Source organism: Oryctolagus cuniculus, chromosome 8 (genome assembly GCF_964237555.1).
Source record: "Oryctolagus cuniculus chromosome 8, mOryCun1.1, whole genome shotgun sequence".
NCBI classification, from domain to species: Eukaryota; Metazoa; Chordata; class Mammalia; order Lagomorpha; family Leporidae; genus Oryctolagus; species Oryctolagus cuniculus.
In genome coordinates, this window is record NC_091439.1 from 142,171,213 (window position 1) to 142,179,359 (window position 8,147).

At 39.2% G+C, this 8,147-nt stretch overlaps 1 pseudogene; it reads left to right on the forward strand.

Annotated features, from left to right (window-relative positions):
* The first annotated feature begins 2,003 nt into the window (after positions 1-2,003).
* Positions 2,004-4,080, forward strand: LOC138843362 (zinc finger protein 420-like; annotated as a pseudogene).
* Positions 4,081-8,147: the final 4,067 nt, after the last annotated feature.

Sequence of the window (8,147 nt, forward strand, 5' to 3'; positions counted from 1 at the left end):
ACTGATGTTCTTTCCATGAAATTTTCCCAAGTGTTACTCCTGATGACACCTGGTTTTGTGCATCAGACAAGGGATTCTAGAGTATCTAAGGATGCCATTATATCTCTAACTCTTTTTTCTTGATGAAGACGATCTTTGATTAAAAAAATATTCTAATCTTTTTCTGATGTTACTAAGGGTTTTTCTAGGTTAGATATATTCCCCAGATTCTAACTTGTCCTTCTATAGTAACTTTTCCTTCATGCATTTATTCTATTCTTCAGTTCTTTTTTTTTTTTAAGATTTATTTATTTTGCTTGAAAGAGTTACACAGAAAGAGAATGAGAGGTAGAGAAAGGTCTTCCATCTGCTGGTTCACTCCCCAATTGGCCACAATGGCTGGAGCTATGCTGATCCAAAACCAGGAGTCAGGAGCTTCTTCCAGCTTGGTCCATCCTCCACTGTTCTCCCAGGACATAGCAGAGAGCTGGATAGGAAGTGGAGCAGCTGGGTCTTGAACCGGCACCCATTGGGGATGCCAGCACTGCAGGCAGGGATGTAGCCACCATGCCACAATGCCAGCCTGTCTTCATTTCTTATAAGTTGGGCAAGTTATAGAGACTTGTTTCAGATTGAGTCCCCACTCATGGTTTTGGCCAGGCACAGAGCTTGCTATTTTAAGCATCTCACAACTGAACCAATAAATGTGAACTCTTTCTCTTTCTCTCTCTCTTTTCTCTTTCTCTGTGCCTTTCAAATAAAATAAGAAAAAAAAATAGGTTGCTAGAAACATTGGAGGAGAGAGCCTGTGGCTGGCAATCTTCTGTTTCATTCTCCCTTTTTGTCTAATTCTCCATCTCTCTGACTCTCAAGTATGTAAATGAATAAGTAAATGCTAAGAAATGGTCAGAAGTAGGCCTCTGTGCAATGACATCAGAAACCCTGAAGCTAAGCATGAACTTATGTAAAAACATGAAAATAAGTGATCCTAAACTCACCAAGAAAGTCTTGAGATTCTGAATCCCAAGGTCAAGTAACTTCATGGTTTCATGTTGAATGTCTCAGATTTGTTTAAAAGTTAGAAGCATGAATTCTGTCTCAAATAAACAATAAAGATAACAAAGGCATAGGAAATGAAAATTTCTTTGAAAATAAGAGACAGCTGATCAAAAGCCTCCAGAAACTCAAATTATCACACAAAAAAATGTTTATAGAAAAAACCTGAGGGGATATAACTAGGGCTCATGATTTCAGAATGAGCTAGAAAATACTTTTCAAAGAAAGTAAACACACTCTGGGCTGTCAGAAAGTGGTGGGGTGGCACATTGCTATATTTCTGTAACTGCTGTAGTTCTGAGAAGCTGAAGATGTTAGATTTCCTTAGGAATATGGGGAAGCTGTCATAGAGTGCAAATAAAAGTTTCTCATTTGCAAAATCCCACAAATGCTGTTTACCTGGGAAGACTGAACATGAGACAACCATAAATTCAAATCTTGTTCCTTAAACGTGATCCTGTTTAGAGTACAGACACATTTCACTCTTCTTCACCTGTAAGTAAATGATCCAGTAAAACATTCCAATATTTATGGTTGAAAAAGTACAGGAAAAAACTGGTTGCTAGGCAATGGGGGAATATATTTATTAAATATTTGTCCATTCTTTAAAATCTTATAGTTGTCTCATCAATGCTAAAGACTAGAATGACAATAAGAGGAGGAGAGACAGAGATTGTTTATTAGCTCACTCCCCTAATGCCTGTGAAATTTAGGTCTGACTAGTCTGAAGCCAAAAGTCTGGAATTGAATGCAATGTATGTCACAATGTGCATCCCCATGGTGGGCCTGATGAGCTGCAAGCTGGAGAGAAGCTTGATGCCGCTAAGGTACCTGGGAACTCTGTCCAGTGCTGTGAGCATCTTAGTGAGGATCACAAGATTCAGACTGTGAAGCCTTCATTTGAATATAGTGGACAGGGGAAAGACTTCAAAAGGAAGAAGATATTCTTTAGATTTTGCACGGTCCATATGGGAGACCCCTGTAATAAGTCAAAAATTACTGTTGGAAAGACAACTCAAATAGAAGAAACTCTTCATAAAAATACTAACCTCAGTAAGCACCAACAAATCAACACAGGAGAGAAACTCTATGAAGATATGGGGTATGTGGAACCTCTCATTTACAAATCAGATCTTCCAATAGATCAGAGACAACATACAGAGAAAAAACCTTATGCATGTCAGCCTTGTAGGATCTCCCATGCGTGTAATGAATGTGGAGAAACCACGTACCAGAAGTTAGATCTCATTAGACATCAGAAAATTCACACAAAGAAGAAACCTCATGAATGTAATGAGTTCCAAAAAACCATTTTCCAGAAATCATACCTCATAACACAGCAAAGAATTCATACAGAGGATAAACCTCATGATTGTAAAGACTGTAGAAAAGCCTTTGGAAAGAAGTCACAGCTTGTAGTGCATCAGAGAATTCACACAGGAGAGAAACCTTATGAATGCAATGGCTGTGGAAAAGCCTTTCTGTGCAAGTCACAGCTCATCAAACATAAGGGAATCCACAAAGGTGAGAAACCTCATGAATGTAATGACTGTGGAAAAGCCTGTGGCTTGAAGACAGACCTAATCAAACATTGGAAAATTCACACCACGGAGAAACCTCATGAATGTAATGACTGCGGAAAAGTCTTTGGCTCTAAGTCACAACTCATAACCCATCAGAGAGTTCACACAGGGGAGAAACCTTATGAATGCAAGGAATGTGGAAAAGCCTTTGGCAAGAAGTCAACAATCACTAGACATCAGAGGATTCACACAGGGGAGAAACCTTATGAATGTAATGACTGTGGCAAAGCCTACGGCTATAAGTCTGACCTCATCAAGCATCAGAGGATTCACACAGGGGAGAAACCTTACGAATGTAATGACTGTGGCAAAGCCTACGGCTGTAAGTCTGACCTCATCAAGCATCAGAGAATTCACACAGGAGAGAAACCTTATGAATGTAATGACTGTGGCAAAGCCTTCGGCTGTAAGTCTGACCTCATCAAACATCAGAGAATTCACACAGGGGAGAAACCTTATGAATGCAAGGAATGTGGAAAAGCCTTCACCTGTAAGTCACATCTCATAATCCATCAGAGAATTCACACAGGGGAGAAACCTTATGAATGCAAGGAATGTGAAAAAGCCTTTGGCCAAAAGTCACATCTCATAATCCATCAGAGAATTCACACAGGGGAGAAACCTTATGAATGTAATGACTGTGGCAAAGCCTACGGCTAAAAGTCTGACGTCATCAAACATCAGAAGATTCACACAGGGGAGAAACCTCATGAATGCAATGACTGTGGAAAATCCTTTGGCTATAAGTCACAGCTCATAATCCATCAGAAAATTCACACAGGAGAGAAACCTTATGAATGTAGTGACTGTGACACAGCCTACAGCTGTAAGTCACAACTCATAATCCATCAGAGAATTCACACAGGGGAATAACCTTATGAATGTAATGACTGTGGCAAAGCCTTTGGCCAGACGTCACATCTCATAATCCATCAGAGAATTCACATAGGGGAGAAACCTTAAGAATGTAATGAACCCTGTAAAGCCTTTGGCTGGAGTCAGTAATCATCAAACATCAGAGAATTCACACAGGGGAGAAACCTTATGAATGTAATGACTGGAAAAGCCTTTGGCAAGAAGTCACATCTTATAATCCATCAGAAAATTCACACAGGACCCTAAGCATCTGTGCATATACATTTATTTATATTTACGTCTTCCTGTTGAATTGATCCCTTAATCATTATATAGTGCCATTCTTTGTCTCTTTTAGTAGTTTTTGTTTAAAGTCTCTTTCCTTTGCTATTAGCATTGCTACATCTGTCCTTTTTTGTGTTCCATTGGCATAGAATATCTTTTCTCATCCTTTTACTTTCAGTCTGCATGCATCGTTGTTGGTGAGATGTTTCTTGTAGGCAGCAAGCAGATTGGTTTTGTTTTTAATCCATTCAGCCAGTCTGTACCTTTTAACTGGAGAGTTGAGGCCATTTACATTCAAAGTGACTGTTGATAAGTAATGACTTTGTCCTGTCATTGTTTCATAAATTTTCCTATTGTTTACTTTGGATTTCTTTGGTACTTTTGCTCGAGTATTTTTTTTTTTGCTTTCAGATTTTTGAAAGATTATTTATTTGTTTGAAAGGCCGAGTTACATAGAGCCAGAGTCAGAGGCCAGAGAGAGAGAGGTCTTCAATCCACTGGCATACTCCCAAATTGGCTGCAATGGCTGGAGCTGGGCCAATCTGAAACCAGGAGTCTGGAGCTTATTTTAGGTCTCCCATATGGGTGCAGGGGCCCAAGAACCTGAGCCCTCTTCAGGTGCTTTTCCAGGCACATTAGCAGGGAGTTGTATCAGAAGTGCAGCAGTCAGGACTTGAATCAGTGCGCATAAGGGATGCTGGTGCTGTAGGTGGTAGCATTATCTGCTATAACACAGTGCCAGCCCTTCTCATTCTTTTATCATGATGACTATCTTTCTGTGTTTCTTAGTGTAGCACTTCATTTAAAACATCTTTTGTAATGCCACTTTGTGACTGAAAATTCTTCCTACTCCTGTTACAAATGGTCTTTATTTCATTGTCATTCTTAAATGAGAGCTTTGCAGGATACAGTATTCTGGGTTGACAATGTTGTATTAAGACTTAGACTATGTCTTGCACTCCTTGCCTGTAGGGATTCTTATGAGAAGTCCATTGTAAGTATAATTGGAGATCCTCTGAAAGTAATTTGGCATTTTTTTGTGCACCTTTTGGAATCTCTTTATATACAGAAGGTCAGTTTAGCGTACATTAAGTAAAGATTTCAACAGTTTGCTCCCACACAGAAACATAAAGTGAAAAATACTGTTTGAGTACTAATATAGCATTAAATATCAATGTATAGCACACTAAGGACAAAGATTCTACATGAGGAGTAAGTGCACAGTGACTCCTGTTGTTGACTTAACAAATTGACACTCTTGTTTATGGCATCAGTAATCACCCTAGGCTCTTGTCATGAGCTGCCAAGGCTATGGAAGCCCCCTGAGTTCACTGACTCTGATCATATTTAGACAAGGCCATGGTCAAAGTGGAAGTTCTCTCCTCCCTTCAGAGAAAGGTACCTCCTTCTTTGATGACCCATTCTTTCCACTGGGATCTCACTCGCGGAGATCTTTCATTTAGGCTTTTTTTTCCCCCAGAGTGTCTTGGCTTTCCATGCCTGAAATACTCTCATGGGCATTTCAGCCAGATCCGCATGCCTTAAGGGCTGATTATGAGGACAGAGTGGTGTTAGGACATTTGCCATTCTATGGGTCTGCTGTGTATCTCACTTCCCATGTAGGATCATTCTCTCCCTTTTTTATTTTATCAGCTAGTATTTGCAGACAGCATTCTTGTTTATGTGATCCCTTTGGCTCTTCGTCCTATCATTATGATCCATTGTGAACAGAAATTGATCACTGGGACTAGTGAGATGGCATTGGTACATGCCACCTCGATGGGATTGAATTGGAATCCCCTGGTATGTTTCTAACTCTACCATTTGAGGTAAGTCAGCTTGAGCATGTCCCGAATTGCACATCTCTTCCCTCTCTTATTCCCACTCTTATATTTAACAGCAATCACTTTTCAGTTAAGTTTCAGCACTTAAGAAGAATTGTGTATTGATTACAGTATTCAACCAAAAGTATTAAGGAGAACAAACAAACAAAATACTAAGAGGGATAACATATTAAGCTGCTCATGAACAGTCAGGGTGAGGGCTGATCAAGTCACCATTTCTCATAGTGTTCATTTCACTTTAACAGGTTTCCTTTTTGGTGCTCAGTTAGTCACCTATCAAGGAGAACAAGTGGTATTTGTCCCTTTGGGATTGGCTTATTTCACTCTACATAATGTTTTCCAAATTCCTAACAGGGATCACTTTTCAGTTAAAATTTAAACACCTAAAAATAATTGTGTGTTAATTACAGAGTTCAACCAATGGTACTAGAACAAAAAAAATACTAAAATGCATAAAGTATTACATTGTACATCAACCGTCAGGACAAGAGCTGATCAAGTCACTGTTTCTCATAGTGTCCATTTCATTTCAACAAGTTTCCCCTTTGGTGCTCAGTTATTTGTTGCCAATCCGGGAGAACATATGATATTTGTCCCTTTGGGACTGGCTCAATTTACTGAGCATGAGGTTTTCCAAATTCCTCCATCTTGTTGCAAATGACCGGGTTTCATTGTTTTTGACTGCTGTATAGTATTCAATAGAGTACATGTTCCATAATTTCTTTATCCAGTCTACTGTTGATGGGCATTTGGGTTGGTTCCAGGTCTTAGCTATTGTGAATTGAGCTGCAATAAACATTAATGTGCAGACTGCTTTTTTGTTTGCCCATTTAATTTCCTTTGGGTAAATTCCAAGGAGTGGGATGGCTGGGTTGAATGGTAGGGTTATATTCAGATTTCTGAGGAATCTCCAGACTGACTTCCATAGTGGCTTGACCAGCTTGCATTCCCACCAACACTGGGTTAGTGTCCCTTTTTCCCCACATCGTCTCCAGCATCTATTGTTGGTAGATTTCTGAATGTGAGCCATTCTAACTGGGGTGAGGTGGACCTCACTGTGGTTTTCATTTGCATTTCCCTGATTGCTAGTGATCTTGAACATTTTTTCATGTGTCTGTTGGCCCTTTGGATTTCCTCTTTTGAAAAATGTCTATTGAGGTCCTTGGCTCATCTCTTAAGTGGGTTGTTTGTTTTGATCTTGTGGAGTTCCTTGATTTCTTTGTAGATTCTGGTTATCAACCCTTTATCAGTTGCATAGTTTGCAAATATATTTTCCCATTCTGTCGGTTGTCTCTTCACTTTCCTGACTGTTTCTTTTGCAGTATAGAAACTTCTCAATTTGATGCAATCCCAAATGTTAATTTTGGCTTTGACTGCCTGTGCTTCTGGGTGTTTTCCAAGAAGTCATTGACAGTAACTATATCTTTCAGGGTTTTTTCCAATGTTCTCTAATAATTGATGGTGTCAATTCTTAGATTTAGGTCTTTAATCCATGTTGAGTGGATTTTTGTGTAAGGTGTAAGGTAGGGGTCTTGCTTCATGCTTCTGCATGTGGAAATCCAATTTTCCCAGCATCACTTGTTGAATAGACTGTCCTTACTCCAGGGATTGGTTTTGGACCCTTGATCAAATATGAGTTGGCTGTAGATGTATGGATTGATTTCTGGTGTTTCAATTCTGTTCCATTGGTCTATCCATCTGTTTCTGTACCAGTACCATGCTGTTTTGATTACAACTGCCCTGTAGTATGTTTTGAAATGTGGTATTGAGATGCCTCCAGCTTTGTTTTTGTTGTACAAGATTGCTTTAGCTATTCGAGGTCTCTTGTGTCTCCATATAAATTTCAGCACCATTTTTTCCAGATCTGAGAAGAAGGTCTTCGGTATCTTGATTGGTATTGCATTGAATGTATAAATTTCTTTTGGGAGAATGGATATTTTGGTTATATTGATTCTTCCAATCCATGAGCATGGAAGATTTTTCCATTTTTTGGTATCCTCTTCTATTTCTTTCTTTAAGGTTTTGTAATTTTCATCATAGAGATCCTTAACGTCCTTGGTTAAGTTTATTCCAAGGTATTTGATTGTTTTTGTAGCTATTGTGAATGGGATTGATCTTAGAAGTTCTTCCTCAGCCGTGGCATTGCCTGTGTATACAAAGGCTGTTGATTTTTGTGCATTGATTTTATACCCTGCTACTTTGCCAAAATCTTCTATGAGTTCCAATAGTCTCTTAGTAGAGGTCTTTGGATCCCCTAAATAAAGAATCATATCATCTGCAAAGAGGGATAGTTTGAATTCTTCCTTCCCCATTTGTATCCCTTTAATTTCTTTTTCTTGCCTAATAGCTCTGGCTAAAACCTCCAGAACTATATTGAATAGCAGTGGTGAGTGGGCATCCCTGTCTGGTACCAGATCTCAGTGGAAATGCTTCCAACTTTTCCCCATTCAATAGGATGTTGGCTGTGGGTTTTTCATAGATTGCTTTGATTGTATTGAGGAATGTTCCTCCCATACCCAGTACGCTTATAGTTTTCATCATGAAA